The sequence below is a fragment of the Atheta coriaria genome, unplaced genomic scaffold (assembly GCF_025399875.1).
Source record: "Atheta coriaria isolate IRGN ID8LTWV9N9 unplaced genomic scaffold, Caltech_Dcor_3.1 hic_scaffold_9_pilon, whole genome shotgun sequence".
Taxonomy (NCBI): Eukaryota; Metazoa; Arthropoda; class Insecta; order Coleoptera; family Staphylinidae; genus Dalotia; species Dalotia coriaria.
The window spans coordinates 9,834,914-9,849,034 of record NW_027045451.1 but is presented as its reverse complement, the minus strand read 5'-3'; the positions used below and the strand labels follow the sequence as shown (position 1 = coordinate 9,849,034).

The 14,121-nt window shown below is 32.4% G+C and overlaps 1 long non-coding RNA gene across 1 annotated transcript; it reads left to right on the top strand.

Annotated features, from left to right (window-relative positions):
* The first annotated feature begins 105 nt into the window (after positions 1–105).
* On the top strand, positions 106–7,649 carry LOC135799834 (uncharacterized). Its single transcript, XR_010550068.1, has 2 exons — positions 106–236; positions 3,760–7,649. It is a non-coding gene; the product is annotated as an uncharacterized lncRNA (long non-coding RNA).
* Positions 7,650–14,121: the final 6,472 nt, after the last annotated feature.

The window sequence follows — 14,121 nt, the reverse complement described above, 5'->3', positions numbered from 1 at the left end:
TTCCGTTCGCAAGCCGCGGGTGTTTTTGTTTGAACTTCGTCATCCATCGAAATTGCTAAGGCATTAATTTCATCTTTACGCGCTTATCGGTATTTGTGTTGTGATTCAAGGAACGTTGCTTTACATCTCCGGAAATTGGAATTAGTGCTAGTGCTGTCGTCTCAATCCAGCATCTACGGCATGTGCTTGCTGCAAACTACGGGGGACATCAGTCGAAGTTCTTTATCGTTCAACAGGTAGGTTTAGCATTGAATTAATATTATTTATTTATTTTTCATTATTAATTATGTCTATATAACGGTCTCGGTCTGTTATGGTCCTTTGTATGTACGAATTCGAGAAGATTTCAACATCGTGAAATTAGTCTGTACATACAATAGAATTGTTATCGTTTCTGTCTCAACGCGTTTATCAATGCCAGCGTGTAAACAAGTTTTTATAGCATTCAGATTTTGCAGTCCGTGTGATGCAGACTACACGTTTTTGATATGTAAATACGTGTTTTAACTTAGTTTTTAAATTCCATGTTTCACTTTCTTTCCCCTAAATAACGTGAAATAGGATACAATTATTATTATAATTATATTATTAATTAATATTAATTATATTATTTTTTTTGAATATTCGAAACACGGTGAAAATTTGACTGTATCTCGGGAATTGTTTGTTCGATTTCAATGAGTCTTTCAAATTTAGATAGTGCGAGAATCATATTATATGCTGCGCCTTTGCTACCCCCGACATCTCATTAGAAGTGCCTTAAAATCGCTCTCAGGGCACCGTATGAGGGTAGCGGTAGAAGTGACTAGTGTTCAGGGCACCGTACGAGGGTAGCTGTAGAAATGACTCGTATTCAGGTACTTATTTAGGGAATTTTCCAATCTGCCATAACTTATAATTTTCTGGTTGCTCTCTCTTATAGTTTAGATGATATTCACTGTCGAAAATCGTGGAAATAAATTATCAAGCACCCCCTCTCGCCCATTTTTTCTTTTGAATTAAAATTTTATTTCTTTAATTTCCAATTTAACTAGCTTATTTTAAAGCGAATTGTCCGTAGATTAAGACTCTGCAATTCATTCCTTTCTATCTCTTTTAGTTTACGAGATTGCAATTTTTAGCACTTTTAGACGCGTTTTTTACTTTTTACCTCATTAAATTAAATTATTTTAAATTTCCATCTAATAGGGATTTATCTTCCGTAATCTACAATTTTCCGATGTGTGAATATAATATTATTATATTGTATCATAGCGTATAAATTAAGGCAATATTACGATTTGATCAGCACTATTAAATTGCTTATGATTGGTATTTCCATGCAATATCAACTTTGTTGCATATTTGATAAAATGTGTTTTGAATTTAAACCTGCCGTTACTAGATATTCGGTTAGATGGCACTACGATGCATGTTTTCGCGTTAAATATTTCTTGTCGGTGGTAGTGAGTGCACACCGTGTCCGTGTGCGATCGCGATTTCGCACAAGAGATAAGTTTGTTTACCTGCAAATATCGAATCTTTATTTCTTGGAATAAAATCACATCTTGCAGTTTATATTGGAATAGTAAAATTAAGCAAGTATTCTTCAATTCTTAAATCATGAATATAACTAACAATTTTACATTCCGTGGAATAGTTTATTTTAAAAGTCATCATTAGAAAACCACTTAAGAAGATATCTCTTAAATATTTGAGGTAAAATCTGGCACTCTGTCTGCATAAGAAATCATAATTAAGCAAATAGAATTTTAATTTTTCAATTTTTTTAAAGTTTTGCTTGGAAAATAGGATTGGTAGCACGCACCCGCTCCACACATCCGATTGCGTGTTTCTTCTTAACATTATATAAATTGTATTAGATCTACATACCTGAATGTTTCTTTTTCAACTCAACGCGTTTATCTATGTTTGTGCATAAACAACTTTATTATCGCTTTGAGCCAGTTCCATGTTGCATTCGTGCTGCGATCGTTCGAACGTATCAGTCTGTTCTTATTTGCACGCGGCTTGCCACCTTTCTTTCATTTTAATTCAATTAATACATTTTAACGTTAATTATCGACACAAATATTGGCATGTAATGGTACTAAACAACTAAACTATGTATTGTTTAGCATATAATGATTTATGCGTGAAACGATCATAAAACTCGAGTTTTCATTGTGTGTTAGTCAGTTAAAATATTGCTTGTAATACAAGGCTCTATACGACGAGAAGACTCAATAAGTGAACTAACATACTCTCCATTTTTGCATATTTTATTAGTAACATTATTTTAACATGCGTTGCTCATTGCCAGACATTTGGTCGAAGTATCCAGCGGTAGAAGTGACTCGTGTTCAGGGTACGTGGTACCGTACGTGGATGAATGTATAACTGACTCATTCACCCATTCAATTGCGAATATCTCGCAAACAAAAAGAGATATTTAGGATCTGATCGCAGCGTCTTAATCTACGGACTATGCTCTATATGATGGGATAGTTAAAACGGAAATCTGAGAGACAGAATAGTTAAAAGGGAAATCTGCGAGATGAAATTTTAAGTCTTAAGAAAAAAATTGCCAAGGGGGGGTGCTTGATACTTTTTTTCGACGATTTTTGATAATTAATATCCCTTAAACTAAACGAGGTAGCAACCCACGAATTGTTGATTATGAAACATTGGAAAATTGTCTATCTGATAAAAATATAAAGTAATTATATTTCCAACCGTAAAAGGTCAAAAAACGCCCTTAAAAGTACTAAAAAGTGACATTTATCAATTTTTGACCATTTTATTCAATCGCGAATATCTCGTAAACTAAAAGAGATAATTAAGATCTGATCGCAGCATCTTAATCTACGAACTATTTTCTATCAGATAGAATAGTTAAAAGGGAAATCTGCGAGATGAAATTTTAAGTCTTAAGAAAAAAATTGCCAAGGGGGGGTGCTTGATACTTTTTTTCGACGATTTTTGATCATTAATATCCCTTAAACTAAACGAGGTAGCAACCCACGAATTGTTGATTATGAAACATTGGAAAATTGTCTATCTGATAAAAATATAAAGTAATTATATTTCCAACCGTAAAAGGTCAAAAAACGCCCTTAAAAGTACTAAAAAGTGACATTTATCAATTTTTGACCATTTTATTCAATCGCGAATATCTCGTAAACTAAAAGAGATAATTAAGATCTGATCGCAGCATCTTAATCTACGAACTATTTTCTATCAGATAGAATAGTTAAAAGGGAAATCTGCGAGATGAAATTTTAAGTCTTAAGAAAAAAATTGCCAAGGGGGGGTGCTTGATACTTTTTTTCGACGATTTTTGATAATTAATATCTCTTAAACTAAAAGAGACCAACGAACCAACGAATTGCTGTTTATGAAAGATTGGAAAATTCTCTATCATTTATCTATGCTTGTGCATAAACAACTTTTTTATCGCTTTGAACCAGTTCCATGTTGCGTTCGTGCTGCGATCATTCGAACGTATCAGTCTGTTCTTATTTGCAAGCGGCATGCCTCCTTTCTTTCATTTTAATTCAATGAAATGCATTTTAATGTTAATTATTGACATAAATATCGGCCCGTAATGGTACTAAACTATTTAATGTTTAATTTATATTGATTTGTGCGTGAAACGATCATGAAACTCGAGTTTTCATTGTGCGTTAGTCAGTTAAAATATTGCTTGTAATACAAGACTCTATCCGACGGGTAGACTCAATAAGTGAATTAACATACGTGTTTTTTTTTCTGTTTCAGTGCTACTTTTGATTATCCAATGTCCCGGTAAGATGTTTAATATTATTATATCATTATTACATTACTATATTTAGTTGCGTGTAACGAGATACCGTAATCGTCGTAAGTCTAAATTGTTGCTTTAGAATGTGGGTTTCACTGTTTTTCTCAGCTCGCATTGTTTTTTTGCATTCAAAATTCTGTAGTCGCGTTGATACTTTTATTAGTTTGAAAATTAATTAAAGTCTTGAAATGTAGGGGAAAGTAGCATAATTTGGACCAGCGCCTAAGTTGGACCACCACGATATCCGCGGACTGTTGAAGTTTATGCAAAAATTAACTGGCCCCTTGTTTTACTCGTATTTATAAACAATTAATGCAACTATTTGGGTTAAAACTTGCCGCGTGCTTTCGTCGTGACAACAACTTCGTGTATCATTGATTATCAAATCTATTATAACGACGTAAGTGCAAGAGCTGTCAAGCCGTTAAAACGTTTGTTTTACCGATTATTATTTTATCATCAGAAAGCTTCTTTATTTATCTATAATTTATAGTATTAATTTTGAGAGGTTATGTTATATTAAGATTGTTGTTGATCATTATATATAAATTCTTCAAGTTGCCCAAGTTGGACCGAAGACAGACACCGGAGTTTTACAGGAAAAACGTATATCATTTTTTCGACCTCCTAGAAAAGCTTGTGGACGAGCACAAATCTTCGAAATGATCCACTGTATGAAATGCCGCACTTTGGTTTATACAAAATGTGCTTGTGTTACTGCTAAAACTAAAATTTACTATTGTGTCAATTGCCGTTAAAAAAGCATGGTCCAATTTAGGAAACCGCGCGGTCCAATTTAGGAAACCGGTTTCTTAATTTGGACCAAAAACACAATTTTTTTAAATTGAAATTTGAGGGGTATAAATATAATTTTTACTTAAACCAAAAATATCATTTTGTTGGTAAGCCTTGTGAGTTACTTTTCCGCTACTTAATTTTTATTGACAGTTTATATGTGGCTCTATAAATCAAAAAATATAAAAATGGTCCAAATATGGCTACTTTCCCCTATGTATATCGTCATTTTAATATCTTGTCGCGGGGTTGTGTGCGGTGCAGTCGGCTGGCACTTCGCGTCACAAAGTAAATCTCAATATGTAGGTAATATAATTCATTATGGTGTTTTATTTATATAAAAGATATCTTTTTTAATACTGTCATTTCCTTTTTGTAACATCCTGTATGTTTGCTTCCCTTGGTCAAACAAGAATTTATAAAATTTGTTGTTTTTGTATGTTTTCCACTTTATTGTGAAATTTTCTTTTTATACCTTGTCATTTTTCTAATGTATCACACTGTATATTTAGTTTTTTTGATTTCCAGTCAATAATTGACTACATTTGTGGTTTCCTGATGTATTACTCTGAATCGTAGAATAATATTTTTAAATGTAGTAATTTTTCTTCTGTATCACCCTGTATACTAGTTTTCCTTGTTTTCTTATCAGGCACTGACCGAGTTTGTTGTCCTGATGTTTTCTTTTTTGAACTGTATATTTTCTCTCTGTATCACTCGGTATATTATTTAATAACCATCCTGGTTAAAGTGGGAAAAGTTTATTGTTGCAACGTACTGTTTTTTTAATAATTGGTTTTCTTTTTGCAACACCCTGTATATTAGTTGCATGTATTTATTGCTATTTCTTAATTCGAATGTGTGCGAATATGCAGGTCGTAAGCATCTCTTTATGCATTTTCTTGTTATGATTTCTTTTCTCCTCTTATTTTTCCGATTTTAATACTTTATCTTTCAGCGAATATTTATATTAGGCGCTGTATTGTGAACACCAATTATTTAATTAACTAAGGTATACAGTAAACTTTTACGAAGGCTCAATCATATTACACCCCAAAGCCAATAAATTCTTTTCGTATGCCGAGAAGTAGTGAAAGTAAAAGTAAATTTCGTGTATGTGTATTTCAACATTGTGAATTTTTAGTTTCGTCTTCTCAACTACGTGTTTATCAGTACGTTTGGGTATAAACAACTTTTTTTGTTCGACTGACGCGTGATACCGCTGCATACCTGCCTTGTACCCGGCTACGCGCAGCGCACACGGCAGTTGTTTCACCGCGTGGTCCGCGAGCGTGTCTCTCTAATCGCCATGCGTTTTGTGGTTTTAATTGGATTAATTGTCGTGTACTCTTTCGGCCATCGGCAAAATATTCGCAATGGGCATGTGTGCCTGTTTTGTTTAATGATTTATGGCGGTTAGAGTCTTCTTAGGTGAGAAATAAGTGCCCGTTAATCCCTGCGCGTGTGTCAGTTGATAGAATATATTACAGGATAGAAAATCTCCTGATCAATGCACAGGTATGTGGATAATTACAATTTTTTGCGGAAAGTTATACGGTTTAACTTAAATTGATTATTTAGTTTGAGGGATATTAATTTTGTAGCTTACAAACAGGTGGTGCAAATTTTAATCAGAATTCTTCTTAGTCACGTTTCCGAAAATAACATGCTTGATTTAATTATTACTAGCACGGTTTTTAAAATTATCTGAGGATTATTAAAATGACAATATTCATGTGGTCGACCACGCTTACTTTGCCGTCGGCCGTCGGCCGTCGGTTCGGTCATGTTTTTGATGATCACGGAAACATTTTTAATCGAATTGCATCATTAAATTAATAATTTCTGGTTGAAAAAAAATCTTGAACGGTGAATAGTTTTTCGTTTTCGCAGTCTAAGTATATCTTAATATTTACAAAGAAATAGTTATTTTTATCATCTTTAACCACTTTGTTGCTACGCGCCGTCATTTGCCGTCTGTTGATTTAGATTTTAGATGTTTTCTGCCGGATATTCTATCAATTTATGATGATGTGACAACCCGGCGGTTACCTTATACAGTTTATGCTACCATCAATTAATAAATATATATATTCACAATATATTATAATGTAAGTGTTTTATTTTTGTAGCACTCTATTGCTCAATTTTCCGATATTTTTCGGGTAAAAACTCTGATTTTATATTAACATATTGTTGTTAATTTCTTCTTGAATTAGTATGATAGATAATTATGTATTAATTATCCGTGCTCTCTAATGTAAAACTGACTAAATTTATCGTTTCCGGGTCGTTTTCTATTTAAAATTTGAATTTTATTTTTAAATGTAGAAATTTCCTATTTGTAACACCCTGTGTGTTGATTTTCCTGATTTCCTATTATAGGTTTTCTAAATTTGTGATTCCCGAGTGTTTTCTTTTTTGAACTATTGATTTTCTTTTTGTAACACCCTATATATTTGTTTTCCTTAATTTTCTATCAAAAACTGTCTATATTTAGTGTTTCCTTTTATTTTCCTTCTTGAACTTGGCATTTTCTTTTGTGATGTAGTAATTTCCTTTTTGTAACACTCTGTATATTAGTTTTCTTAACCGCAAGTAGAAAATGACCTTTAGTTTTGAGTTTTCTCTGTTTTGAACTTGGAATTTTCTTTCTAGAACACCCTGTATATATGTTTTCCTTTGTGTCCGTGAAAACTTTGCTTTAGCTGATGTTTTTAGTATTTTCCCCTTTGCACCTTGAATTTTCTTTCTGGAACACCTTGTATATTAATTTCCCTGATCGCCTAGTGAAAACGAGCGGCGTTTGTAGTGTTGAGAGTTTTATTTTTGCACTTTAAATTTTCCTTTTGTAACACCCTGTATATTTGTTTCCATTTTCAATCACCTAGAAAATTGGCTATTTACTAATTTCATTATTGCGGTAGAACTTTATGAAGTAGTACTTGCTGGCATGTGCGCGGCTATGCAGGTCGTTCAATATGGAGACATGTATTCTGTTGAGTTGTAAAATATAAATTTGTATTCTATTGTTAATAAAGAAATAGCAGGATATATTTACTTCTTTGATTTGTGTACCTCTTCTATCATTACAGGCACAGGTCTCTAAGTTCCCTCTCTCAGGGGATGATCCCCTCTATAAAAATTGTTAAGGTAACCTGTGTGATTTGTGTACTCCTTCTTTCATTTCAGCTACAGGTCAGAAGTTGTAAGAATATTTTTAAATGTCACCTCTCTTGAGGAGACTTAAAACTTAGAAATATTTCAACAATACTTTATAAGGATTGTCCTTATGAGGAGTTCCCTCTCTCCGGGGGTGATCCCCCACCATAAAAATTGTTTATATGCCTGATAATTTCGGGGATGAAGCGCAGAGACATCGTAGCTGTAGGTTGGGCCGGGAGTAATGGACACATCGAAGCAGTGGGCGTAGGGCGTAGGCAGTGGGCGTAGACTGTCTTATAACGACACGTGCCAAAAAATTTAAAAATCTGATCCACTCCTGGTTGCTCTTTCTTCTATCTCCTCCTCCTCTTCTCTACTCGGTTCTCTTCCTTCTGTCTTCTACTCTTCTCTGCTATTCCTTCATCTACTCCTCCTATTTCTCTGTTTTCCGTTTCACTACTTACTACTTTCGTACTTCTCTTATTGCTTTCACTTGTATTGCAATTTCTCTTATATTTTATTTGAGTTTACATATGCAACCCAAATTACACCCGTTATTTTTATATTTGAGAAAAATGCCTTCTATACCTGAGATTCGATCCGTGTCTGCTAGCATGCCAGCAGGTGCACGTCTCCACTCGACCACCGAGTGTTTTTATCTTAAGTATTTGATTCTCCTATTTATGTTTCTACTATATTCAACTTTTTAAAAACAACAACACAACACAAATAACAGCTATATATTGAACACGCTCGACGCACTTAAGATTTATACGGAATATGATTCAAGACATCAATCCTGCAAACGGCAAAGGGGAAACCAGAACGAAATATGAAGAAGTATATAATATTACAATATGATTTATTAGCAACATTAAAAACTACATACATTTTTTAAAATCGAAAATCATAGACAGCTCTTAAATGTTCCGAAAGTAAAACTTGCCTTGTAATACGCGTATCTCAAATATTTATGCGAGGGAAGCGGTAGACTCCTTGGCACAAGTGCTCCTAAACTTCTTCAACAGGCATCAACGTTGTTTATTTATATTAATTAAACATAAATCCAAGTTATTATTAAGTTTATGTGGACACGCAGGTTATTTACACATAGGTTAACACGAGTGCAAAGTAATTCCACAAGCGAAAAACAATCGCCGACAGCCGACGGAACATCACACGCGCATAGGTGAACCACAGATAACTCCGCGATTGATGAACATTCAACGAATGCTATCTCACTAGCAAAAACAACATTCACATTCGATTTCAGTAAATGCCGTCAATTGTTTGAACATTCCGCAATTTATCTAATTATGATTGGAAGAACAAAAAGTAGTCGCAATGAAAACGCGCGATTCACTCGACAACCAAAATGGAACTGCGTATGCCTTGAGTTGCACAGCCGACAGCAACTGCACGAGGTCACTATCGCTGTTGAGATACGCACGCTGAAAGCAATAAAAAAACTTGTTAGGCGTGTATTCTAGTCCACCTAAGAATACTTTACAATACTGCAACAAAATATGTATTACTTTATAGAGAATTGTCGTAGATTAAGACTCTGCGGTTCGTTCCTTTCGATCTCTTTTAGTTTACGCATATATTCGCAATTGAAATAAATCGTTAAAAATTGGAAAATTGCAATTTTTTGCAGGTTCGGTCGCGTTTCAGTTGCTTTTACCCCTTTTATGACCAAGAATTAAATTCTACATATTTAGGGACCCCGCTGATATTAAGGGGCAGCCGCATTCAGGTGCTTACCCCGAAAAAAAGCAAAAATTAGTCCTTGGAAACATGAAAACGCAATTTTTGTTGCTAATTAATTAACAAATCACTAAAGTTATTATTGAAAATGATAAAGAAATTCAATACTTACAATCTGATGAAAAAATGGTTCTCCTACGATGGCTCGTTCATGTGCAAATCCCCTAAAACAAGCTAAAATTAGTCTATCGAAACACAAAAATGCAATTTTTGTTGCTAATTAACAAACTAATTAATGAAGTTATTTATGAAAATGATAAACAAATTCAATACCTACAATCTGATGAAAGAATGGTTCTCCTACGATGTCAGGTTTGGGTGCAAAACCCCTAAAACAAGCCAAAATTAGTCTTTCGAAACACAAAAATGGAATTTTTGCTGTTAATTTACAAACAAATCACTAAAGTTATTTAAGAAAATGATAAAGAAATTCAATACCTACAATCTGATGAAAGAATGGTTCTACTATGATGTCAAGTTCAGGTGCAAAACCCCTAAAACATGCCAAAATTAGTCTATCGAAACACAAAAGTGCAATTTTTGTTGCTAATTAACAAACTAATTACAAAAGTTATTTATGAAAATGATAAAGAAATTCAATACCTACAATCTGATGAAAGAATGGTTCTACTATGATGTCAGGTTCATGTGCAAAACCCCTAAAACATGCCAAAATTAGTCTATCGAAACACAAAAATGCAATTTTTGTTGCTAATTAACAAACTAATTACTAAAGTTATTTATGAAAATGATAAAGAAATTCAATACCTACAATCTGATGAAAGAATGGTTCTCCTATGATGTCAGGTTTATGTGCAAATCCCCTAAAACATGCCAAAATTAGTCTATCGAAACACAAAAATGCAATTTTTGTTGCTAATTAACAAACTAATTACTAAAGTTATTTATGAAAATGATAAAGAAATTCAATACCTACAATCTGATGAAAAATGGTTCTCCTATGATGTCAGGTTTATGTGCAAATCCCCTAAAACATGCCAAAATTAGTCTATCGAAACACAAAAATGCAATTTTTGTTGCTAATTAACAAACTAATTACTAAAGTTATTTATGAAAATGATAAAGAAATTCAATACCTACAATCTGATGAAAGAATGGTTCTCCTATGATGTCAGGTTTATGTGCAAATCCCCTAAAACATGCCAAAATTAGTCTATCGAAACACAAAAATGCAATTTTGTTGCTAATTAACAAACTAATTACTAAAGTTATTTATGAAAATGATAAAGAAATTCAATACCTACAATCTGATGAAAGAATGGTTCTCCTATGATGTCAGGTTCATGTGCAAATCCCCTAAAACATGCCAAAATTAGTCTATCGAAACACAAAAATGCAATTTTTGTTGCTAATTAACAAACTAATTACTAAAGTTATGTTTGAAAATGATAAACAAATTCAATACCTACAATCTGATGAAAGAATGGTTCTCCTACAATGCAGGTTTATGTGCAAATCCCCTAAAACATGCCAAAATTAGGCTATCGAAACACAAAAATGCAATTTTTGTTGCTAATTAACAAACTAATTATTAAAGTTATTTATGAAAATGATAAAGAAATTCAATACCTACAATCTGATGAAAGAATGGTTCTCCTATGATGTCAGGTTCATGTGCAAATCCCCTAAAACATGCCAAAATTAGTCTATCGAAACACAAAAATGCAATTTTTGTTGCTAATTAACAAACTAATTAATGAAGTTATTTATGAAAATGATAAACAAATTCAATACCTACAATCTGATGAAAGAATGGTTCTCCTACGATGTCAGGTTTGGGTGCAAAACCCCTAAAACAAGCCAAAATTAGTCTTTCGAAACACAAAAATGGAATTTTTGCTGTTAATTTACAAACAAATCACTAAAGTTAATTAAGAAAATGATAAAGAAATTCAATACCTACAATCTGATGAAAGAATGGTTCTCCTATGATGTCAGGTTCATGTGCAAATCCCCTAAAACAAGCTAAAATTAGTCTATCGAAACACAAAAATGCAATTTTTGTTGCTAATTAACAAACTAATTAATGAAGTTATTTATGAAAATGATAAACAAATTCAATACCTACAATCTGATGAAAGAATGGTTCTCCTACGATGTCAGGTTTGGGTGCAAAACCCCTAAAACAAGCCAAAATTAGTCTTTCGAAACACAAAAATGGAATTTTTGCTGTTAATTTACAAACAAATCACTAAAGTTATTTAAGAAAATGATAAAGAAATTCAATACCTACAATCTGATGAAAGAATGGTTCTACTATGATGTCAAGTTCAGGTGCAAAACCCCTAAAACATGCCAAAATTAGTCTATCGAAACACAAAAGTGCAATTTTTGTTGCTAATTAACAAACTAATTACAAAAGTTATTTATGAAAATGATAAAGAAATTCAATACCTACAATCTGATGAAAGAATGGTTCTCCTATGATGTCAGGTTTATGTGCAAAACCCCTAAAACATGCCAAAATTAGTCTATCGAAACACAAAAATGCAATTTTTGTTGCTAATTAACAAACTAATTACTAAAGTAATTTATGAAAATGATAAAGAAATTCAATACCTACAATCTGATGAAAGAATGGTTCTCCTATGATGTCAGGTTCATGTGCAAATCCCCTAAAACATGCCAAAATTAGTCTTCAATCGAAACACAAAATGTGCAAATGCAATTTTATCGTTGCTAATTAACAAACTAATTACTAAAGTTATTTATGAAAATGATAAAGAAATTCAATACCTACAATCTGATGAAAGAATGGTTCTCCTATGATGTCAGGTTCATGTGCAAAACCCCTAAAACATGCCAAAATTAGTCTATCGAAACACAAAAATGCAATTTTTGTTGCTAATTAACAAACTAATTACTAAAGTTATTTATGAAAATGATAAAGAAATTCAATACCTACAATCTGATGAAAGAATGGTTCTCCTATGATGTCAGGTTTATGTGCAAATCCCCTAAAACATGCCAAAATTAGTCTATCGAAACACAAAAATGCAATTTTTGTTGCTAATTAACAAACTAATTACTAAAGTTATTTATGAAAATGATAAAGAAATTCAATACCTACAATCTGATGAAAGAATGGTTCTCCTATGATGTCAGGTTCATGTGCAAATCCCCTAAAACATGCCAAAATTAGTCTATCGAAACACAAAAATGCAATTTTTGTTGCTAATTAACAAACTAATTACTAAAGTTATGTATGAAAATGATATAGAAATTCAATACCTACAATCTGATGAAAGAATGGTGCTCCTATGATGTCAGGTTCATGTGCAAAACCCCTAAAACATGCCAAAATTAGTCTATCGAAACACAAAAATGCAATTTTTGTTGCTAATTAACAAACTAATTACTAAAGTTATGTATGAAAATGATAAACAAATTCAATACCTACAATCTGATGAAAGAATGGTGCTCCTATGATGTGAGGTTCATGTGCAAAACCCCTAAAACATGACAAAATTAGTCTTTCGAAACACAAAAATGCAATTTTTGTTGCTAATTAACAAACTAATTGATAAAGTTATTTATGAAAATGATAAAGAAATTCAATACCTACAATCTGATGAAAGAATGGTTCTCCTATGATGTCAGGTTCATGTGCAAAACCCCTAAAACATGCCAAAATTAGTCTATCGAAACACAAAAATGCAATTTTTACTGCTAATTAACAAACTAATTACTAAATTTATTTGTGAAAATAATAAAGAAATTGAATACCTACAATCTGATGAAAGAATGGTTCTCCTATGATGTCAGGTTCATGTGCAAAACCCCTAAAACAAGCCAAAATTAGTCTTTTGAAACACAAAAGTTCAATTTTTGCTGCTAATCAACAAACTAATTACTAAAGTAATTTGTGAAAATAATAAAGAAATTCAATACCTACAATCTGATGAAAGAATGGTGCTCCTATGATGTGAGGTTCATGTGCAAAACCCCTAAAACATGACAAAATTAGTCTTTCGAAACACAAAAATGCAATTTTTGTTGCTAATTAACAAACTAATTGATAAAGTTATTTATGAAAATGATAAAGAAATTCAATACCTACAATCTGATGAAAGAATGGTGCTCCTATGATGTCAGGTTCATGTGCAAAACCCCTAAAACATGCCAAAATTAGTCTATCGAAACACAAAAATGCAATTTTTGTTGCTAATTAACAAACTAATTACTAAAGTTATGTATGAAAATGATAAAGAAATTCAATACCTACAATCTGATGAAAGAATGGTTCTCCTATGATGTCAGGTTCATGTGCAAAACCCCTAAAACATGCCAAAATTAGTCTATCGAAACACAAAAATGCAATTTTTACTGCTAATTAACAATCTAATTACTAAATTTATTTGTGAAAATAATAAAGAAATTGAATACCTACAATCTGATGAAAGAATGGTTCTCCTACGATGGCACGTTCATGTGCAAAACCCCTAAAACAAGCCAAAATTAGTCTTTTGAAACACAAAAGTTCAATTTTTGCTGCTAATCAACAAACTAATTACTAAAGTTATTTGTGAAAATAATAAAGAAATTCAATACCTACAATCTGATGAAAGAAT